Genomic DNA, 23,754 nt, shown 5'->3' on the forward strand with positions numbered 1-23,754 from the left:
GTCACTCTGAAAACTGCTACTCCAGTGTGGGTCAGTTTATAGACTCCTGGACGGTCCCCTGGCTCTCCGTGGGGAATGAATGCTGGGCAAGTGAGTCCTCAAAATCATGCCGCAAGCTCTCTGGGGTGCAAATCCCTCTCATATGCATGGTCTATTTTGATCTCCCAAACAAGCTGTCGGGTGGTTACTAAGGTCCCATCTGAGACACAGAGAGACAGAGGGACTGGCTTTGTGATTCTGAGCCTCTCCTTGCTCATCTGTGAAATGGCCAGGTTGGACAAGATGCTCTCTGAGGGGCTGTCTGCATTCAGTCTCTCCTGCACGGCATGCTTGGGACTGAGGGGTTTGATCCTTATGCCCGTCCACAGGGCGGACCCCACACTGGACAGTGCTCGTGGGCACTGGCCTGGGGCACGCTGCATGCCATGGTAGGGTGGTTTTGGTTCAAGGCAGATCTGGCCTCAAACCCTGGCTTGGTTCTTTTTCGGCTGTCTGGTCTTGGGCAGGTCACCGCTATACATGGCTGGGTCTCAGTTTCCTTCTCATCCACAAAGTGGGGCCATAATCCCTTTTCCGCCTCCCTCACTCAATCTTGTGTGAGAGTCAAACAAGACAATCAGTATGAAAATAAATGCCTCATGGAACAGATGATGTAAAGGCAGTGTCCGATTATTTTTGTATGAAAATGAACTATGTAAATTGTACAAAATTCAAACATTGCAAAAAGGTGGTGAAAGATAAATTCACTCTCATCCTGACTGTGGTCCCCCACTTCTGCCCCCTAGACACAACCCATCATTAATTTCACGTGAGCTTTTTGTTAGACTCTCTGTACATTGGATATATATATATATAATGTGACATATCAAGTATATACATTTGATATCTCATATATAGGTATTTTTCAGAGCTTTTAAGAATACTTGTTCAGCAAATGTTTATTCCTCCCTTCCTCCCAGGAGCATACTTCCTGGCCCTGTGGATGTTGGGCTTGGCCACGATTTGCTCAGGCTAATGGGGTGTTAGTAGGTGTGACATGAGCAAAGATTTACAATGTGTTGACCTGTGGAGCCCTACCCTGTGCTTCTACCAGGACCATGAGAGGATCATGCCCCAGGGAGATGGCCGGTCTTAGAAGAATGAGAGACATGTGGACTGGGGCTGCTCCGACCTCTCTGCAGTCTGGGAAAGTAGAGCTGCCTCCACCGACTACACAGCTTTGAGTCTGATAATAAATGCTTATTTTTGTATGTCCCTGAGTTTGGGGGTTGTTGTTACACAGCAGTAACTGACTGATACGATGTATGCATCCACTTTTTTCCACACTACAATAGTTAATTTTATTTGTTCAAGGACTCATATTGCAAGCATTAAACTGATTCTGTGAGCCCAGACTCACATATTTAGGAAGATAAAAGCAAACTGTGATCCATGGACATGGGTGGAAACTAAAGGCTCATGGTTAATCACATTGGGGCTTTCAAATGTCTACAGCCTAGGAGCCTGAAGTCACAGGTCTCTGAGGTGCTTCTGGATGTCCTACAGTGTATCCGTGCTTTTCTTGAGTTGAGCAACCTCATCATCCTTCAGTTTCTGGTTGACAATACTAGTTAATCTCTGAGGATTCAGGATACATGGAAGGCTCAGGAAGATTTAATTCTCAATGCCATATACCCCCGTCACCTCAACACTGGATGAATCCTGGATAAATTTTTCAACATGGATTCAATGAGATCAGCCACACTTAATCTAATAGCCCACTTGGTGTGTCCCTCTAGTTTGATGACTTCATAGGCACTTTCAACACCATCTTCTGCACTTCCTTCCAATTTTCACTATCATTGTCTGTTCCCATTTCTGGATTCAGCTCCTGGAGAGAAACACCTGTCACACTCACTCCCTTCCAAATAGCCACACTTGAGTCACCATGGCCTCCCAAAATCTATCCATGGCAGCTGTTGGGACGAATGCCAAGTTTTCCAGCCATAAGATAGCAGAATGTAGCAGAATGCAGATGTTACATCCCCTCCTAATCACATGGTGCTTGGGTAATTTAATCCACTTACTTTCCAGGCAATACATGTAAGAATATCCACTGGGTCAGAAACCACAATTATCATGCAATCAGGGCTGTACTTGATGATCTGAGGAATAATGAATTTGAAGACATTAACCTTCCTCTGCACCAAGTTGATACAACTCTCTCCCTTTTGCTGGTGAACTCCTGCAGTTCCCACCACAGTCTTAGAACTGGCGGTCACAGAGTAATCTTTATCTGCACGATTCTAGGTGTTTGAAGAAATAAGCACCCACGCTGCAGATCCATCTTTTCTGCTTTAAGTTTATCTTCTGAAACACCCACAACAGCAAGCTCATGAGCCAGAGACTTTCCCAGAATGCTGATGGCACACACCATACCAACTTGTCCCATACCCATGGCCCTGATTTTACTGTTTGGGACTGCTGCCTCTTCTCCTGCAAGCGGTATAGTCAGTTTTTCCTTAAGAGTTGCCCTTGTGCACGGGAGAGAGAAGACTCCCTAGATTGTAGCAAGGGTCCTGCCAAGAAGACAATGTCAGCTATGTGCTTTGTCATCCACTTAAAAAAACCCAAATAGGAGTATGCTATGTGGGCTATTATGCAGCTTGTTTTCTTCACATAATATGTGTAATAAAAAATAATAAACGTTGGAAACTTTTTTATATTGGCACATGTACATGTTTCTCATTCTTTTTAATGGCTGCATAATCTTTTATTGTGTAGTATATTTCTTACTGATGGACATTGAGGTTGTTTCTGTCATTTCCTATTACCAAAAAAAAAAATGCTGTAATGACTCATAATTATATTTGTAGGACACATACCTACGTGGAGAAATTACTAGGTCAAAGGGAAGGGTGTGTTCATAGAAAGTGAACCAATTTTCACTCCTACCATCAACACGTGACAACTGCTGCTTCCCCACCCCGGGGTTAACCCTGAGGACAGCTCTTCACCTCACAGCGGGCCTCTGGCTTTCGTCCTGCAGCCCCGTGGTCTTCCAGCCTCATCAGGAGGCTTCAAAAAAAGCAGTGTTTTCCCAGAGTGGGATATGATTTCAGGTGGTCCCAGAAACGATTTCAAAGGTGCACAGATATGATGCTAACTGGCACTAAATCACATAGTGGGAAAATTATTCACTTTTCAATCTTTCACTCCTTTGACTATATCAAGGAGGAAGTCCCAGTGGGATGCTGATATATTTCAACACTTCTCTAGCAGTTGCTGATTTCCCTCCTTAACACAAAAGGAAAGAGGTCTGGAGCTCAAGCCTTTGGTGGGCGGCAGTACCTAGCTGTCATTGTATTCATTTTTACCAATTCACTTTATTTTTTTAAAAATCCTCACCGAAGGATATGTTTTTACTGATTTGAGAGCGGGGGGGAGAGAGAGGGAGAGAGAGAGAGAAACATCAATCAGTTGCCTCTCGTATGTGCCCTGACCAGGGATCAAACCTGAAACCTACGTATTTTGCCATGTATAATGCACACTTTTTTTTTGCCCAAATTTTTAAGGGAAAAATAAGGATGCACATTATACATGGGTATAATGATTACATACCATGGGTATAATAATGTGTATAATATGCACACAAATGTGGGTGTGCATTATACGTAGCAAATATGGCAGGTATGTGACCCAGCTGGGAATGGAACCTGCGAGTTTTTGGTGTGCAGGATGGCGCCCCAACCACCTGTGCCACGCAGCCAGGGCCACTTAACTTTATTTTTATGGCTTGGTCTTTCCTTTTGGGTAATGATATCAAGTTTCCCTTGAAAATACAAATTTATCTCATGAAGAAAACAGCTACTTTTGAAAAGTCATAAAATGTACATACAAGGGTATATGTAACTTATCCGGTGTAAGAAGAATAAAACAAAACCCATATTCCTAAAACAGCATCTTGAAGCTCCCTGTGAAAAGGAACTTTTCAATCAGAGGGAGTACCACTCCCTACCCCCACTTCCGGTGCAGGGACCACCCGGGAAGTGCTGATCCCCTCGGGATCCCATCAGTTGTATCAGCCTCAGAATTTAAAAAATAACCAAAACATTACAGGCCACCCTCTTTTGTACCAAGCCCCATGCTGAGTGCTCTACAACAGGATCTCACCTAATTTTCACAGCAACCCTGATGTACTAGCAGGAAAAAATAATCAGTTAAAGACAAAAAGTTTGTGGTCAGATTCTTTTGCTTTTTCGGAAATAACTTCAGACTTACAGAAGGGTTGTGAAAATAGTGTGGAGTATTGTCATATACCCTTCCCCTAGCTTCCCCTAATGCTGACGTCTCACATAACCCCAGCACCATCACTGAAGCCAGAAAATAAATTCTGAGTCGATATTTTTGACTAGTCTACAGGTTGTATTCATATTTTGCCACTTTTCCCAGTAGTATCATTCTTCTCGTCCAGGAGCCCTATTCAATCTCCTCCAATCTGTGACAGTTCCTCCATCTTTGTCACTCTCAACCTTGACCCTTTGAAGACTACTGGTCAGTTCTTTTGTAGAATGCCCCTCTGTTTGGGTTTGTCTGATGTTTTCTCATGAAGACCACAGAAGTGACGCTTTGCCCAACTCACTGTATCACATCAGGAGGCACCTGATGTCACCACGTCTTGGAGACATGGGTGTGACTGAGGTTTGGCAAACCCTTCACCAGGCAGAGTAGTTTGTGGCTGTCCCCTTCTGGCATTTGCGATGTGGATTCTTGTCTGCCCGACCATTCTCCCAAACCCCGTCCAGGCCCTCTGAGAGGAGGCTGACTGTCCTCTGCCAGTGTCCTGACTCATGGACAGTTCCACAGTGGCTGCCTCAGAAACAGGCGTCTGCATCCTCAGCCCCTGCTCCCTGCAGCTGGTGCCGAGTGGTGACTGGGCTAAGACTCTATTTGGCTTTCATTCCGGTGCTTTCTGAGACATGCTCATGCTGGCTCAGATGAACGGGGTGAGACAGCTCCGTGCACTTGATCTTCCCTTGGATGAAGCTATTTAGGCTAGAAAATGAAGACGTCCCAGCCAGGTGGGAGTCATCATGCCCTCGACAGAAGCATCTCTGCTGTTTTTCCTTTCAACCCCAAATGCGATTCTCCCAACTGATCTTGCTCACCACCTGTTGCCAGAGCATCGCTTTGTCTGACTTTCTTTCCCTTCATGCTTAGGAAAACGTGCTGTGAAATCACGACCTCTCTTCCCTCTGTGATCTGAAGAAACGCTTGCTTTTGGCCTCCACCCCACCCAGCCTCTCTCCCTGGAGCTGGACAGAGATGCTGGGGGCTTGGATCTGCTGCGACTTGTGCTGGTTCTGGCCCCAGACAACATTGTCTGGAGGAGCAAAGCCAGTCACTGGAAGCTATGACTAATTAACTACAACAGAGGGTTGAATCTCAGAGGGAAACACCTGACTCTCCCTAGGGCCTGTCTAATGAGACAGTGGCTCCACAGGGACACCTTAGAGCATTTCAAGGCCTGAAATGGATCCCACCACTCAACTAACACTGAGTCTGCCCCCTAACATGACCTCTGCCTAAGTACTGGCTCACACACCAACTGGTTTCATACATTGTCAAAGCTGACAGATGAAGATGAAAATAAGTTAGTTACGGTTTTTTGTCAATATGAGCCATTCCCTCATTTTTCTTTCTTGCATGCAAAGTCCTGGTTTAGGGATCAGAAATGCAGAGGAGTTTCTATCCAGTAGGAGAAGTCTAGGAAGTGAACAAATAGGCGTAAGAGAATAAGATTGAATTCTCTAGTAGAGTGATTCATTAACTCAGCAACTATTTATTGAGTATTCACTATGCATGAGGCACTGTGGTTGCTGCTGGGGAGACAGCGGTGAATGGACTACAGGTAGAATCCCTATCCTGTTGGAGGTTGGAGTTCTGAGGGAATTCCCATAACAACAGTTGAGAGTGGTGAGGTTTAAGATGGCATGCAATGAGAGTGAGGCGGAGGAGACCTAATCCACTGTGGGGGCTTGAATGGTAGGTAGGACTAGGCAGCTAGAAGAGCCGGAGGTGGAGTAGGTATGTTTTAGGTGGGGTAACAGGACAGGATGCTCAGAGATGAGAGTAACATGGTGAATTTGAGGAACCATTGGAAGGTCAAATTGGAACCCAGAGTTCAAAGAGAAGAGGTGAGCCTGGGGAATAAGGTGGGGAGGGCTTTGTAAGATCAGGGGTTTTGACTCTATTTCTAAGAACTCACATGCCAACTGGCTTCATATGTTGTCAAAGCTATTCATTGCAGAACAGCCAACCTGCCTGTGTTGTGCAGCCTGGAGAACAGAAGGTGAGCGTCGGGGCAGATATGCAGAAATCCCAGGAAGAAGGGATCACGGTCTGGACCCAGGAGGGATGGAGAGAAGGGAATGAACTGAGAACTAATCTTTAGAGACATCCAGCCCCAGGAATAACAGTGTGGGAAATACACTGTGTCTGAGCTCTCATTAGCCCTCTACTATTTTTTATAGACAGACAGTAACATTTTTTCTGTGAAGTCAGAATTTATTCTTCGTGGCAAAATCAGTGTTATTGTTTTTCACACATTGAGTCCTGACCAATGGAGTGTGGGCCGAAGTGATGTAAGCCTTCCCCATGATTGGGTTAAAAACATCCCACATGACCTCCCAGTCTCTCAGGGTGGTCGTGTTATAGGATGGGAAGAGCTGGGATTCCTGAGTCGCCACTGGGGAAAGAGCCCCCAGGACAATTGCCCTGCTTGCTGCAGGCTATGGCATGAATGAGAAATAAAACTGTGTTTTGTAAATCACTGAGGTTTTGAGGTTGTTAATTACAGAAGTTGATGTTAATCACCAGGCCTATCATAACTCAGCTGGGCTCCGAGTTTTCCTGTCTCTTCCACGGCACTTCAGAGGTTTCTGACTCTCTTGATCCAGGGAAGAGTGAAGGATCACACTGCCGATGAAGTAATTTTTGGGTGTCCATAGGTTGGTGAGGAAGTAAAGATAGTCTTACAGATTCAGAAATGAGTATATACACTGATGTGCAAACCCATCAGCCAAGGTACCTACACAGGCCCAGAAAAGCACTCATTAATAATGATAATAAATAATAATAAACATAATAAATAAATAAATAATAAACAATACTATATAATAAATAATAATTAGAACTGAAATTCTCTTTGTGTCCAGGGCTAAGCCAATATTTCATTAAACCCCACAACAGCCCTACCACATAGGTACTATTATAATCCATTTTTTTCTTTTCTTTTTTTTTTAAAGATTTTATTTATTTATTTTTAGAGAGAGGGGAAGGGAAGAAGAAAGAGAGGGAGGGAAACATCAACATGTGGTTGCCTCTTGCACGCCCCCCTACTAGGGACCTCGTCTGCAACTCAGGCATGTGCCCTGACTGGGAATTGAACCCACGACCCTTTGGTTCACAGGCCGGCACTCAATCCACTGTGCCACACCAGCCAGCAATGTTCTCTCTCTTTTTTTAAGATGAAGAAATTGAGGCCTAGGGGGGGAGAGTGATTTTCGAGGCCATACAGAGTCTGAGCCCAGGCACCCTGACTCAGGAGGCTGTCCTCTCAGCCACACCAGGGAAGCAAGGGCACGGTGACAGAGAGCTGGGGACGGGAACACGTATGTGTACGCACGTGCGCGTACACGACAGAGACAGAGGGAGTCTCGAGTGTCCTTGTCCCCAGCATGAATATCATTCTATTTTCAGGAAAGAGATGGCCTGATCGTGGTGGTGACAAGAACAGAGCATTACTTTTAACAAAGACTTACTTTAATGAAATTCTCAGCTGGCTCAGGACATTTTGTTTCTCTCTCGATAACTTCCTGATGCTATCATTTTTGCATACCCTGTTTATTTCCCCTGCTCAGTCTCTCCTTGGCCCATAAAGGAGGCTCGGCTGGTTTGTTTGATGTTCCTTAGAGACAAATGGTCCTTCCCTGAATAACAAATAGGATGCACCCTCCAGAGGCATTGATGATTCCCCTCTTGTTCTTCCAGTTCCTGACTAGGATACTTGCCCAGATTCTTTCCTAGTCCACACCTGAAACTTCTTCTTAGCAAATGGGTTGTTTGCTGAATACACGGGGTTTAATTTTTCAGATCCTGGGCTTGGGGTATCACTCGGAATATGGGCTCTAAAGCTCCATTCTCCCAGGGTGGAAAGATCATAAGCCCTGGGCAGCCCGGTCTTGGGGTCTATGCGTAGGAGTGGGGACCAATTCCTGTGGGAAGTGACTGAGCTAAGAGTTTCCGGGTCAGACATGGCCCTAAAAGTCCTCTCTTGCAAACATCCATCAGTTCCAGTTCCCATTACTGCAAAACTGAGTGGAGCAATGCAACCACTTCATTATGCCTACAGATTCTGTGGGTTTGGAATTTGGACAGGACCCATCAAGGACAGAGTGTCTCTGCTCCATAATGTCGGGGACCTCAACAGAGCAGACGTGAAGGCTGGTGGCGGTGGGGTTGTCATTCCCTCGTTGGAGCCGGAATCATCTGGACATATCTTCACTCGTATCTGAGGCTGATGCTGGCTGTCTTCTGGGCTGTGGGCCAGAGCACCTAAACTTGGCTTCTTCATGTTGTTTCCCCATAAAGGCTGGTTTGGGATTGCACATAGCGCAGTGCCTGGGTTCCTAGAGTAAGTGTCCCAGCACAGCAAGGCGGAGTACATGGCACTTTGTGATCTATTCCTGGAAGCCACATAATGTATCTGTTATGCTCCATTGACCAAGGCACTCACAGAGGTCTGCCCAGGTTCAAGGGGAGGGGACATTGACCCTACCACTCAATGGGGAAGTGGTGAGGTTCAAGGAGAGGAGGTGGGACAGCAGACATCCTTGCAGCCATCTGTGGAAAATACAATTTGTTACACCATTTCACATGCAGATCGCTTCCTCATAGCCTGTCACATTCATGCCCCCTCTGCTCCTCTATGGGGAGCTCACTACCTGGACCGGTTACAGCTCTTTGATTGCAAGCAACAGAAGCCAATTCTGCATAACTTGAGCTGCAGAGAATTTACTGGCACAAAGTGGGGGATATTGAAGGGTTGGCATAAAAAAGGAACAACCTGGTGCCAGAGGCAGAAGAGTGGGGCTGTCTTGTCTAGACACCGCCTGGGGGATGAGTTCCAACCAATGTTTACAACTCAAATGGTGGGGAGGGGAGATCTGAATGATCTTGCTTGTGCCATGAACTTGACTACTTGCTACTTGCTTAACTCTGAGCAAGTTCTTTAATTGCTTCTTGGTCAGTTTCCTCAACTTGAAATGAGGACATTAATAGTCGCTACTTCCTAGGTTCTGTGAAATGAAATAAGGTAATGCTGACAAAGTGCTCAGCCTAAGGTCCAGCCAATGGTAAATCTTCAATAAATGTTAGCTAACAATAATGCCTATTCTTATTATCGCAACAACTGCTATTATTTTTGTTGGCTTGCTCCTGTGTTTAGCACAGGGTCAGGCACAGAGTAGACACTCAGTAAATGGTATCAAATGAATAAGTAAATGGACAAATAAATGAATGACTTCTACTCTAATACATGGCAATCAAGTTCTCTGAAGCCATCTTTAGACACTTCTTATAACTAGATCAAAACAAGAAAAATCAACCTCCAAGAATCTGAGAGCGCTTAAATATTGGTTCCACCCTCCTCTGTAATATTTTTCTGTCTCTCCAAGTCCTCAATCTGAAAAATAACCTCTGGTGTTGCTCCTTGCCCAAGTCCTTCACAAATTCTGCAACAGTAAACAAAGAGCTCCACTCCGAGGAGGTGAGTAATATGCAACAAGATTGCATTTCACATAAATTCTTGTGTCATACTTTATTAATTTTATATGTAGCTTCATTACATCTCATCCCTCACTTCAAAGGTGTCCTTCAGGTGGGACACGAGGAAACAGAGAGGGGAGACCCAGCAGGGGACAAACCAATGCAAAGAATTCACGAGTGCCCAGAAAAGGTAGTGACTGAGATTGACTCTCCCACAGCCTCACTGCCGCTCCTGGAGTGAGCTCATTGCTGGCACAGCAGCGTTTCCCAGGCCAGAGACTTGGTACCCACACACCGTGATGTAGCCACTGTACACACTATTAATCAGCTCAGTGGCTGGCAAATGCTGACCCACTTAGCTGTGATACCCAAGCAGGTGACAGCTACTGGAGCTGGCAGAATCTGGCCCACGGGCACATGTCTCCAGGCTGGCTCTGTGATCGTTGTATGGGTTGCCGTGCAGCAGAAGGTGACAAATCCAGCTCCTTGGCCAAGAAGTGCCTTAAATGGGTCAGGGCAAGATTGAACTCTGTCTGGTATGCCTGCACTCTGAGCCCTTCTTCATCAGGGCTGATGAAACTTCCTTCCCATTCCTCCCTCTCCTACCCATGTCCCACCTTGTCTTGAGACTCTGAGGAAACAATACAGCACTTATTTAATTTAATTCAGTGATTCCTGATTGAGCCGGGCAGTAGACACTTCAGGTGTTTGTGGCATGTCTGTGCCATGGGTCCACCTCTCATTGCAGCCATAGCTGAGCTCTGATCACAAGAGAACACAGCGAGAGAACGGTGGGGGGTGGTTCAACCCAGGTCAGCCCCACTTCTGTAGTCACAGGTGGGAGCCCTGTCCCCTCGGCGGCATGTTAGGTGTGGAAGACCCTGGGGAGAGGCATTTGCTCAGGACTACCATGGCTGCTTGCATCCTCAGGTTCCCAACTCAGAAAAAGCCACTGAAGCTCCAGGCAGAGCCTAATGAGGTTTCCAGAGCTATGTTTTGTTTACTTTCGCTCATAGAGGTGATTGTGTTTTGCAGGAAAATTAACTGGCAATTAAATTTCTGAAAAAGTGTTTGAAACTCCAACAAGCTGTGCCTCATTGTTTTGCAAGATTGGGTACACAATGTAATAATTCCATCTGCAAATTAATTTTCTCTCACTAATGGCTTCTGATGTAACTGCAGTGTCATTCATTTAGTTATTCATTTATCCCTTTATTTGGGGCACATTTGCTATGTACCTAGTGTGAACTGGCCGGCCTGGGGAAGAGAAAGGTGGGTCAGACATAGTCTTTGTCTTCCAGGCAGCTCCCTGGCTGGAAGTAAGGAGCAATTTTCTTGGAAGTGAAGGTCGCAGGAGGCAGAATGTGAGAATTCCATTAGAAGGAGATGGGTAGAGCTTTGGACTTCCAGATGAGGGAAAGTGACTCCTAACTTTGTTTCTGTAGACAAAGAAGATAGAGAAAGTTGCAGGTGATAGGAACTCACATTTCTTGAGTACAGGCTGTGTGCCAGACCTTGGGGGTGGATGTTTTGAATCTGGGATCTCATTCAGTCCCAGAACAGTCCTGTGATGTGTACAGATGGGGAAAGTAATGCTCAGAATGGTTGAATGATTTGCTTGAGATTATGTAGCTAGCAAATGCCAGAGCCTGCACTGGAACTCAGAACTGTCTGATTAAAACATTTCCCATGTAACATGCTACTTCTCAAAGGGTGACTTTTTTTTGGCCATGTGTTCTGCAGCCTTCCTGCTTCCCATCAGCAAAATGACAGAGTTGGTGAAGGTCTGTATGGCAGCTATCCCAAGGCTGAAGTGACATCCAATGTGCTCTGAAGGAGGAAGCTGCTGGGATGGGAGGACAGGTGGCTAATCTATCATTGTTTGAGTATCTACCATGTGTCTGCTTGGTACTTCCCAAACATTTGTTTGCTTAACCCTTGCATGCGCTCTGTGAGGTACGGCATTATCGTCTGCAGTTTTTTAAGGAAATGAAGGCTGAGAGAAATGAACTGACCTACCTAAGGTCTAGCCACTGGTAAATGGTTGATTCAAGGTCAGGTCTGACAGTCAGCCTCTTTTCATCTCACTGTGCTGCCTGTTACGTGGTGTGGTATATATCCTCAGCATGTGATGGGCTGCCACAAAGGGCACATTGTAAATTGTTCTTCGAAGTTTCTATGGTTAGGCACAAAGTCGTCCTGAGACTCAAAACCTAAACCAGGTTCTATGGCCCTGTGTCTAGCTGGATCCTTAGAGCCAATCATCTTGTCTGCCTCTTTCTGAGAGGTGTGATCTACCCAATAGTAATGCCTGGCCATTGATGTTACTCTAATCCTATCTGGGCTATTTCTCTGAACTCTAGACCTACCTGTTCATCTCTTGGATACCTCCTTCCACATGACCCCTGGGAATGCAAATCCAGCCCAGGAACGCAAACCCAGCCCAGGGACGCAAACCCAGCCCAGGAATGCAAACCCAGCCCAGGAACGCAAACCCAGCCCAGGGACGCAAACCCAGCCCAGGGACGCAAACCCAGCCCAGGAACGCAAACCCAGCCCAGGGACGCAAACCCAGCATGCTCAAACAAAAATCATCACCTTCTCCTGCCCATGCTTTTATGTTTTCCATCAGAGCCTTCCTTTTCAACTCCCTTTCTGTCTCACTCCTACAAATTACAACTTGGGACTGCATCCTACCTTTCTCCAGATATCTCAGTGATATCAGGGGCTGGGGAAAGGGGAAATGGGAGCTGCAGTTCAATTGTACAAAGTTTAATGCAGAACGAATAAATTCTAGAGATCACCTATACAACATAGCACCTATAGTAAAAATACTGTGTTTGCACTTACAATTTTAAGAGAGTAGATCTCATGTTCAGTGTTTTTATCACACACACACAAACACAAAGAAAGAGAGAAAGAGGAAAAGGAATAAAAGAAGTGTTTAGAGATGGTGGGTATGTCTTTAACCTTTACTGTGGTGATGGGTTTCATAGATGCATGCATATGTCCAAACACTTCAAATTATATTCATTATATATGCATAGTTTTGTATATATTGATCATTCCTCAATTAAAACTGTGAAAAATAAAATAAAAAACAAAGCAAGAAAAGAAAATTAATCCAGATTGGAAAGGAAAAATTAAAACCACCTTTACTTGTAGACAACATCATTGTCTGGGTGTAAAATATGATGAAATCTATTAGAAAGCTACTAAAACAAATAAATGAATTTAGTAAGGTTGCAGGAATTCCTCCAATATACAAAAATTGATTGTATTTCTGTATAGTAGCAACAGACAATTGGAAATTAAAAAAAATACCACTTACAATAGATCAAGAAATAGGAAGTACTTAGGAATAAATCTGGGAAATAATGTCACATCCTATACACTAAAAATATAAATGTCGAGAGATGTTAAAGAAGACTTAACCAAGTGGACAGTTATGCTGTGTGCATGGGTCAAAAGACTCAGTATTAAGACATCAATTCTCAAGTTTTCCTGTAGGTTCAGTGTAATCTCAATTACAATCTCAACAGGGTTTTTGGGTAGAAAATTGGCAAGCCTGATTCAAACATGTATGTGGAAATGCAAAGAATCTAAGATAGCAAAAACAGCGTTGAAAAAGAAAAAAATTCAGGTATAATTCTACCTGTTTGCAAGACATTGTAAAACTGTGGTATTGCATCAGTATCAGAATAAACGCAGACCCACGCAACCACAGACAACTGATCTTTTGACCAAAAAGAAAAAAGGTGCAAAGATGATTTAGGAGAGAAAGAACAGTCTTTTCAACCAAATGTGCTGAAAAAAAATGTATATTCTTTTTTTTTAATTTTTTAAATATATTTATTGATTATGCTATTACAGTTGTCCCATTTCTCCCCCTACTCCACTCCATCCTGCTCACCCCCTCCCTCCCACATTCCCCCCCTATAGTTCATGTCCATGGGTCATACTTGTAAGTTCTTTGGCTTCTACATTTCCTACACTATTCTTACCCTCCCCCTGTCTATTTTCCACCTACCATCTATGCTACTTATTCTCTGTACCTTTCCCCCCCTCTCCCTCTCCCACTCTCCTATTGACACCCCTCCATGTGATCTACATCTCTATGGTTCTGTTCCTGTTCTAGTTGTTTGCCTAGTTTGCTCTTGTTTTTGTTTTAGGTGTGGTCGTTAATAACTGTGAGTTTGCTGTCATTTTTACTGTTCCTATTTTTGATCTTCTTTTTCTTAGGTAACTCCCTTTAACATTTCATATAATAAGGGCTTGGTGATGATGAACTTCTTTAACTTGACCTTATCTGAGAAGCACTTTATCTTCCCTTCCATTCTAAATGATAGCTTTGCTGGATACAGTAATCTTGGATGTAGGTCCTTGCGTTTAATCTTGGGTAATGTAATTATGATGTGCCTTGTTGTGTTCCTCCTTGGGTCCAGCTTCTTTGGGACTCTCTGAGCTTCCTGGACTTCCTGGAAGTCTATTTCCTTTGCCATATTAGGGAAGTTCTCCTTCATTATTTGTTCAAATAAGTTTTCGATTTTTTGTTCTTCCTCTTCTCCTTCTGGCACCCCTATAATTCGGATGTTGGAACGTTTCAAGATGTCCTGGAGGTTCCTAAGCCTCTCCTCATTTTTCCGAGTTCTTGTTTCTTCATTCTTTTCTGGTTGGATGTTTGTTTCTTCCTTCTGGTCCATACCGTTGATTTGAGTCCCAGTTTCCTTCGCTTCACTATTGGTTCCCTGTACATTTTCCTTTGTTTCTATTTGCATAGGCTTCATTTTTTCATCTACTTTTCGAACAGATTCAACCAATTCTGTGAGCATATTGATAACCAGTGCTTTGAACTGTGCATCCGATAGGTTGGCTATCTCTTCGTCACTTAGTTGTATTTTTTCTGGAGCTTTGAAGTGTTCTGTCATTTGGGCCATTTTTTTTTTTTTTTTTTTTTTTTGGTCTTGGCGCTTCTGTTACTTTAAGGGGCGGAGCCTTAGGTGTTCCCGGGGCGGGGTAACGCTGGTCGCTGTGCTGTGACGTTGTACGTGGGGGAGGGGCCGAGAGGGAGCAATGGCACCCGCCTCACTCTCCTCCGGATTTCAGGCTTTCACTCCGCTACTCACAATCAAACTGGGCCCCTCTGGTGCTGGTTCCCCAGTGGGTGGGCTTGTGCACACTCTAGGCCCCTGTGGGTCTCTCCAACGACCTCTCCCGCGAGGCTGGGAGTCTCTCCTGCTGCTGCCCCAACCCCCATGGGGGCTTTCAATCAGAGGTTTGAGGCTTTATTTCCCGGCGCTGGAGCCCTGGGTTGCACAGTCTGCTTCGCTCCCCGCCGTTCGCCCAGTTTATCTGTGTGCGAATGTGGGGCCCCGGGGTGCTACCCACTGCTCTGCCTGCTCCGCTCTCCGCCACTCTGAGTCCGGCCCTCTCGGTTTATCTGCACAAAAGTAGGGTTACAGGGTCTGCTAGTGCTCGGACTGCCTGCCCCGTTCGTCCCACACTCCGCCAGTCTCAGTCCCTCTATGGCCACGTGAGTCCTCTCCACCCCGGTGCCCGTCTCCGCCCCTCCTACCAGTCTAGATGAATGTTTATTTTTTATTTCCTTGGTGTCGGACCCCCTTGCCATTGGATTTTCTGTCAGTTCTGGTTGTGCGAGGAGGTGCAGTGTGTCTACCTACGCCGCCATCTTGGTTCTCCCCAAAATGTATATTCTTAAGCAAAAATAGAATTTTGATTCTTACCTCGTACCATTCACAAAAACTAATTTAAAGTAGACATAGACCTAAAACTATAAAACTCCTCAAAGGAAACATTGAAAAATCATTATGACTTTAAGTTAGGCCATCATTTCTTAGATAGGTCGCCAAAAGCACAATTCATACAAGAAAAATTTCTTTAATTGACTTTATCAAAATTAAAAATGTTTGGTCTCCAAAAGACACTATTAAAAGAATGAGAAGAAAATCCAAAGTGTGAGTGAGAGAAGATATTTGCAAATTATATAAACCTTTTATATATATGAAGAACTTTCAAAACTGAATAATAAGAAAATAAGCAAACCAAAGTGGGTAAAATATTTGAACTGATAGTTCACCAAAGAATTTATACTGATGGTGGATAAATGTATGAAAAGATGCAAAACATGATTAGTCATTAAGGAATACAAATTAAAACCACAGGGAGATATCACTACATATCTATTAGAATAGTTAAAATAAAAAAGACTACGTATCTATTAGAGTTAAAATAAAAGTGGTTCACTATACCAAGTATTGGTAAAGATATTGAGGAATTGGAACTCTCATACACTGCTGGTAGGAATGTAAAATGGTACAACTACACTGGAAAATAGTTTAGTAGTTTCTTAAAATGTTAAACATATGCTCTAGCCATTTCCTTCCTAGGTATTTATTTACTCAAGATAAATGAAAGACTATGCCCATGCAGTGACTTGTACATACATGTTCCTAGAAGCTTTATTTATAATAGCAGAGACCTGGAAACAACCCAAAATGTTCTTCAATAGATGAATGAATAAACAAATGTGGTACATCCATACAATGGAATACTACTCAGCAACAAAAAAGAATGAACTATTGATACATGCAACAATGTGGATGTATCTCATGTTGAGTGAAAAAAGACAAAAAACGAGTAAATAATCTATCCACTGACATAAAATTATTAAAAAATTCAAGCTAGCTATAATGACAGAAAGCAGATCAGTAGTTGTCTGGGGAGGGACTGTAGAGAGGCGTTTACCAAGGGGTACATGGAAACTTTGGGGGAGATGGATGCGTTCATCATCTTGATTGTGGTGATGGCTTTGTGGATATACGTACATAGGTCACATAGTACACTTTAAACATGTATAGTATGTCAATTATGTCTCTAAAGAGCTGTTGAAAAAAATCTGACAAAGGATTTTTGTCCTGAGTAGGTATAGAAGAAGCAAGAGTAGAAGTAGTCTGGGACATATGGTTTATATGCTGAAATACACAAATGTAAAGGTTAATGTGAATGGCTGTTTGGAATCAAGATTGTTGCCCTTGTGGGGATAATTCTGTAGGGAGATTGGGGCACGGAAAGGAGGGGACTCTGGGTCCGCACAACTGGGCACTCAGCTCTGAGCCTTGAAGGGCTCTGGATTGGTATTTTCATATTACCATGTCAACTGGGGCTTCCCTGTTTCCTGGGTATTTAGATCAACTTGGTTCCACCTCCCAATTCATAGCCTGTGAAAGCCTATGGCTTTTATCAGAGTTCTGGAGAATTCCTGATGGCCAGATTCCTTCATCTTTTCCTCTCATCTTCCGAGAGTGCAGCCTGCTGCCACCTTGGCTGCGAAGGCCAGTGTCTGCTGTGGTTTCCACAAAAGGCTCCTCATTACAGAGAACACACGGGTGTGATGTATTTACTCAGGATTTGAGGAGTCACATACCATTTTGCTGTTCCTCTCTCGTCCTCACTCTTCTGCTCTCTCTTCCTTTCTCTTACAGGATCACCAGACTCCCCTCCAGCATCTCAAGCTTGTGTGAGTCTACTGTGGGGACCCACTCCAAACTCCAGAGTTGGTATGAAGGTGTTTTAAACTGAAGACATTTGAGATTCAACCAGTGCCGAGAAAAAGCTTTCTTGGAGCTTACTTTGCCTTAACAAAAGTCATGACTTCTGGGAAATGAGGTTGCCATAAATCCCTTCTTTGGGGGCAGTTTTACGGTCCTGAAGAAGGCGCTCATATCTGCGTACAAACATCATCACAAACTTTCTTACCTCTCATTTGTTCTCCTAAAAAACCCGTTTGTCTTTCCTGAAGAAACCTATTTGAGCTTCTCAAAGGAGTCTTCTCTCCCTCCCCCGTACCGGTAGGGAAAAGGGAAGCCCCAAATTCTTACCACCCTTTGAGTTACTCATCATCAAGTCCTCCTGCATAAATGAGCATCGCATGTGTAAATAACCTCTTTTCTCTTTCTAAGTTGTCTCATGTTAGTTTAATTCACAGGCCCCCCAAATAATCTAAGAAAGTGGAGGAAAAGTTTTTCTCCTCTACACTATTCACCACCAGCCTTCATCTCCTGAGTCTCCGAGTCTCTGTCTCCATCCCAAGTGGGATCATCCAGGCATTGTCGCCACAGAGGTGTGTGTTCTGGACCCAGGAATTCTCGTATTAGCTGCTGAGAGAAGAATTATTTCTTCTCCCTGCGCAGGTATAGGAAAGCCACTGTCTGCCTGCCTCTTTGGAGGATGGGCTAAGATAAATCCAAATTACTCAAAGGAATATTCACATTTCAAACCAATCACTATCGACAGACTCTGGGCTTAAGAGAAGCTATTCCCTGGGGAAAGTACAAGAAGACACTGCAAAGCTTTTGTCAAAATATTTGGCCACCAAAAAGTTTTTGTTTGTCTAACAGAGACAAGTGAATGACTGCCACAGTACTATCTGTTCTCTGCTTATGACCCTCCCCCAAAGAGCAGGCTCTGTTGATGTGAGATGGCAGTTTGAGAATGTGAAACTTGAAAAGTAACCAGATTCATGGTAGCTGACAATGTGCATGCAGCAGCCTTCCTCCACGCCTGCCCTAGCTTCTGAGAAGTGACAGAAATATGCTGGTCGGGAGGAAGAGATGCTGTTGATGGACAGTAATTTTGAGAAATCCCTTAGACTGAACAAGGAAACTTCGCGCACAAAAAATCCAGCAAGAAGAGGAAGCCCAAAGACAATGGGGGTGGGTCCAAGGACGTGGCAAGCCTGGGGACTGAGATGCCAAGATGAGAGCAGACCCTGGATCCCCGGATGGGGTAGGTGGGAGATGCAGTCCTTTTTGCTGTAGGTGGTGGGAGCCAGTACCTTAAAGAGGCACCAAACTTGACACGTGAACTTACATCTGAAAATAGTTAAAAAAGCAAGCAGAGCAGAAATCTGAATACATTTAATTATTATCCTTAGAAAGATGTGGGAAGATATTGCAACCGTAAGAATCAGTGTGATGTGCTCATTCATGTTCACAGCAGCATTATTTCAAATAGTCAAAAGGTCCATCAACAGATAAATGGCTAAACGAAACATGATATATACATACAATCAGATGTTAACATTATTCAGTCTTAAAAAAGTAAGAAAATCCTGACACATGCTACAACCTAAATGAATCTCGAAGGTTTTACGAGACATGAAATTAGCCAATCACAAAAAGATAAATGACTACTCTATGATTCCCCTCACACGAAATACCTGGAGTAGTGCACTCACAGGGGCAGAAAGTGGAACGGTGAGCGTCAGCGGCTGGGGGCAGGGAATGGAGAGCTGTTGTTCAGTGGATTCAGAGTTTCTGTCTGGGACGATCCAAAGCGCTCTGGAGGTGGCTGGTGGCGATGACCGTGTGACAGTGTGGATGTAGTTAATGAACAGCAGTACCCTTAAAAAGAGCTAACGTGGTCATTTTTTCTTTTCCATCTTTATTGAGTAATAATTGACATCTGTAATTGAATATATTAAAAGCGTACAAAGAGATGATTTGACGTACGTATATATTATAAAATGACTACAAGTCGCACCTCACACAGCTCACTCTGTTTTGTGTGCGGTGAGAGTGCTGCAGATCTGCTCTCAGCAGCTTCCAGGACACAGTACGGTATTGGTGACTGCAGTCATTATTCTGGACATTGGATCCTCTGAACTTATTCTTTTACATTTTCTATTGAATTTTTGAGAGAGAGAGAGAGAGAGAGAGAGAGAGAGAGAGACCTATTTGTTGTTCTACTTATTTATGCATTCATTGATTGATTCTTGTGTGTGCCCTGGCAGGGATTGAACCTGCAACCTTGATGTATTGGGACGACACTCTAACCAAGTGAGCCACCCAGCTAGGGTGGAACTTACTCTTTTTATAACTGAAAATTTGTATTCTTTGACCTACGTCTCCCATTCTCCCTCACTCTAGTCCTTGGCAACCACCATTCTATTCTCTGTTTCTGTGAAAATCTGCTTTAAATTTTTTTTTTAGATTCCACATAACAGTGATGCTGTACAGTATTTGTCTTTGGCTTATTTTACTCAGCATAATGCCCTCAAGGTCCATCACTGTTGTTGCAAGAGTCAGGACTTCTTTTTTATGGCTGAGTAATATTCTATTATGTATACTATATGTATTACATTTTCTTCATCCATTCATTGATTGAAAACATGTAGGTTGTTTCTGTATCTTGGCTTTTATGAATAACGCTGTAGTAAACATGGGAGTGCGGATGTCTCTTCAATACGCTGGTTTCATTTCCTTTGGGTATACACCCAGGAATGACATTGTCCAATCAGATGATAGTTTTATTCCATAGTGGCTGCACCAATTTGCATTCCCACCAACAATGCACAAGGGTTCTCTTTTCCTCACTTGTTACCTTGTCTGTTTGAAAATCACCATTCTAAGCAATATGAGGTGATCTCTCATTGTGGTTTTGATTTGCATCTCCCTGATTGATTAATGATGAGCATCTTTTCATGTCAATGGTCATTTATATGTCTTCGGACAAAAATTGTCTCTTTAGTTCCTTAGCCCATTTTCAAATTGGGTTATTTGCCTTTTTTGCTATTGAGTCGTGTGAGTTCTTTACATCTATTTGCTGTGCAGAAGCACTCAGTTTGATATAGTCCCACTTGTTTATTTTAGCTTTTGTTGCCTGTGCTTTTGATGTCTTTCCCAAACAACCACTGCCAAGACCGATGGCAAAGATCTTTTACCCTACGTTTTCTCCTTTTACATAATGCTAATGGAGAGCATTAGGAAAAAAAGGTAAGTTAAAAACCCCACTCCGTAGAGGCATTATTGGCGTGTAGAAAGCTGTACATATCTAACATGCACAGTTTGATGGGTTAGGGGTAAGTGCACACACGTGAAACCGTCACCTCTATCAAGACCAAAACATGTCCATCTCCTCTCGAAGTTTCCTCTCACCTTCTTTGGGACCAGTGTTATTATTTTTAAACTGTGAGTTTGAGTAGATGTGATGAAAAGCTAAGAACAGTCAGTGGGAGAAGAAAGAAAATATGTAAATTCCAAACTTGGAAGAAAAATGAAACAAAGCAGGTTTAATCAATTTAATCCAAGCCAGAAAGGGAAAAACAAGAACAAGAAAGCGTGGAAAATACAAAATCATTTGGCAGGAAGAACTCCAGGTAACTACAATAATGTATTAAGTTGGCTTATTACAAGACAGAGACTCTCAGTTTGAGTAAACAAGTCAAATCCAGATACGTGTTGTTTACATAAGAAATTCTTAAAATGACAAAGGAATATGGAAAATGAAGATGAAAAATGTCAACAAATATTAGCAAATAAATATGGAACAGTGATATTAACATCAGGCTGAATGAAATTTAATGTGAAAAGTATTATAAAGGGCAAATTGAAGCACTGTTTATAGATAAAAGAAATAATAATCCATCAAGGAATGATCAACATTGTGAACCATTTTGTTCCAACAATATAGATTTTAAATATTAAAGCAAATCCAGATAGAAGTACAAGGAGAAATGCACAAAGACACAATTGTGCATAAAGCTGAAAGAGAAAAGCGAGGAAAAAATTGACCAAGCCTCCCACTTCGCTCATAAACTGACACAGCAGATAAATAAAAAGTAAGAAAATAGGGAATTCAAATAGAAAATTGCAAGTTTGATTTTGTTTATTTTGTGCCTAACAGAGAGCATAGTTTTCTTTTCACTTATATTACTTGTAATTATGTTTTACATTAAAACTCAACCCTAGTTGGGCCACCAAGGAAATCTCGATACATTCTAAAAGGTAGAAACAGGCGATTGTCATACAGGCCAAACCAAACAATCTGTTTTCACAGGCAAAGTGCCATAGAGTTAGATATTAACAACAAAAACATAACCAAGAAGGTAGGGAGCAGAATCCGTGGCTGTTGAGAGGAAATGCTTACGTGATGAGTATAAAATGAGGTGGGGCACCAGAGAGTTTCAAGTGGACTTAGTCCACTTAGTAATACTCGAGTGCAGGCGCTAAGTCCTGGGCCCAGGTAATGAAGCCGTGTATGTGCCTGGTAGCAAGGAACTTCCATGCTGAAAATTTATTAATCAATATTTACTCAACTTTAAAAATGGCTGTTGTCTCACTCTTAGTATTCACAACAGAGCAATACAGTAAATTAAATGCATCTCCAATTATTCAAAGCTGCTCCCACAGCATTATTACCCCTAAATATTGTGTTTTAATGAACTGGGCTTAATTTCCACAGGATCAAGTGACTGTGCTACATCTCCCTCCCAGGGCTCTGAGACCGTCTGTCTGGCGCTGCAGGCCACAGCGGTTTCAAATGTCGCCCTCAAGCCCCCTCCTGCTCCCCTCCTCCTCCTTCCCCACTAAGCCAGCCTCAGCAATACTTTTATTTACTACTGAAGGCTCTAGGAGGTTAGAGGAAGTAGGGAAGGGACCTTGATCCTAATTACCAAATGGGGAGATCTTTATCTAGGAGGGAATAAATGGAAGTCTGGAAACGGTGAACTCCAGTCTGTGCTCTTAGGCTGCAGAATAGTGAAGGAACAACAGATTCACCCTTCACCTCTCCCCAGGGATCCAAACCCAGAAAGTAAGGAGGAAAAAATGGCACAGTTCGAAGCCAGCACATTTGCATCCTTCACCTTTCGGTGCCAGGTAGTAAGCAAACACCTGGCAGACCTGCTGGACATAAAGCTTCCCTCCCCTGCTTGGCTCACATTCTGTCTGGCCTGGTTGTCCCCTGGTTTCTGACTTACTCTCAAAACCCAGAGCTGCGAACTTCACCCATGGCCACGGAGTCACCTCCGTTTCTTCTCTTGGGGTTTCACACAGGTAGGGAGGTTCTCCCAGCGAGGCCAGGAGAGAGGCCATGACCTTAAAACAGACTTGGGTGCTGGGGACTCTTTAGCTCCCCTTCTGTTAGGGTCTAACCTACAAGTGTTGCTAGCCAGGGTTACAGTTAAGATACTTTTTAAAATAACACTTATCATCTTCCAATACACTATTTATTTAATTAATTTTGTTTATTGTTTGTCTCTCTCCTACTAGAACGTAAGCCCTTTGGGACCAGCATTTAGATCATTTGTTCACTAACAAGTCCCCCGTACCTGCCTCTGAAAAGTCTGTGGGGTAAGTGGAAGGAATTGCTGGGTAGCTCCCTGCAGTCAGGTGTCATGCACGAGCTCACCACCCAGACGGCCGGCCGCCGTCCCCAAGCTGCTGCCTTAGGCAGGACAGCTTAGGTCATGCTGCAGAAAAACGAACCCTGGAATCTCAGTGGTTTAATGTAACTAAGATTAATTTCTCATTTGTGCTACGTGCCCAGCTTTGGTTAGTAAGGGTGGGGTCACGCTCACGTGGTCACTCAGGGATGCAAGTGATGGAGTTTGCCACCTGGAATGTTGCCGGTCACTGCAGCTCCCGGACACAGTTAGGGGGTTACACCCTGGCTCTTGTGTGCCTTAACTCAGAAGGGGCACAAGTCACTTCTGCCCATGGCCTATCAAATGGTCCTGCCTAATTACAAAACGGGGCTGGAAGCTGGGGGGTACAGATGGATTATTAAGGGACCATCACTGCCTTTGCCCACTCAAGCCCATTCATACTCACTCGTTCATAATCACTCTTACATACTCACACCCAATCACACCCACTTCTGCCCACTGACACCTGGGCTCTTCCTACCCACCCATAGCTTCTCTTGCTCACCCAGGCCTAATTCCTGCCTCACCTCTTCTCCTCATCTACAACACTCACTGTAGCCACCCTTACCTAATTGCCCAAGCTCCATTCCTCGTGTTTCTTATGGACTGAACTGCTCTTCAGCACAGGGGGACCTCTCTGGGGAGAGCACTGGATAGCATCTTTTGGGAAAAGGGGCTCCTTTGTTATGTCAAGTGTTACAGACCGCCCCACGTTAGCAGCA

The 23,754-nt window shown here is 43.8% G+C and overlaps 1 pseudogene; it reads right to left on the reverse strand.

Moving 5' to 3' along the window:
* Positions 1–1,774: 1,774 nt before the first annotated feature.
* Positions 1,775–12,184, reverse strand: LOC112308724 (L-lactate dehydrogenase B chain pseudogene; annotated as a pseudogene).
* Between the last annotated feature and the right edge of the window lie 11,570 nt (positions 12,185–23,754).

Source organism: Desmodus rotundus, chromosome 9 (assembly GCF_022682495.2).
Source record: "Desmodus rotundus isolate HL8 chromosome 9, HLdesRot8A.1, whole genome shotgun sequence".
Lineage (NCBI taxonomy): Eukaryota > Metazoa > Chordata > Mammalia > Chiroptera > Phyllostomidae > Desmodus > Desmodus rotundus.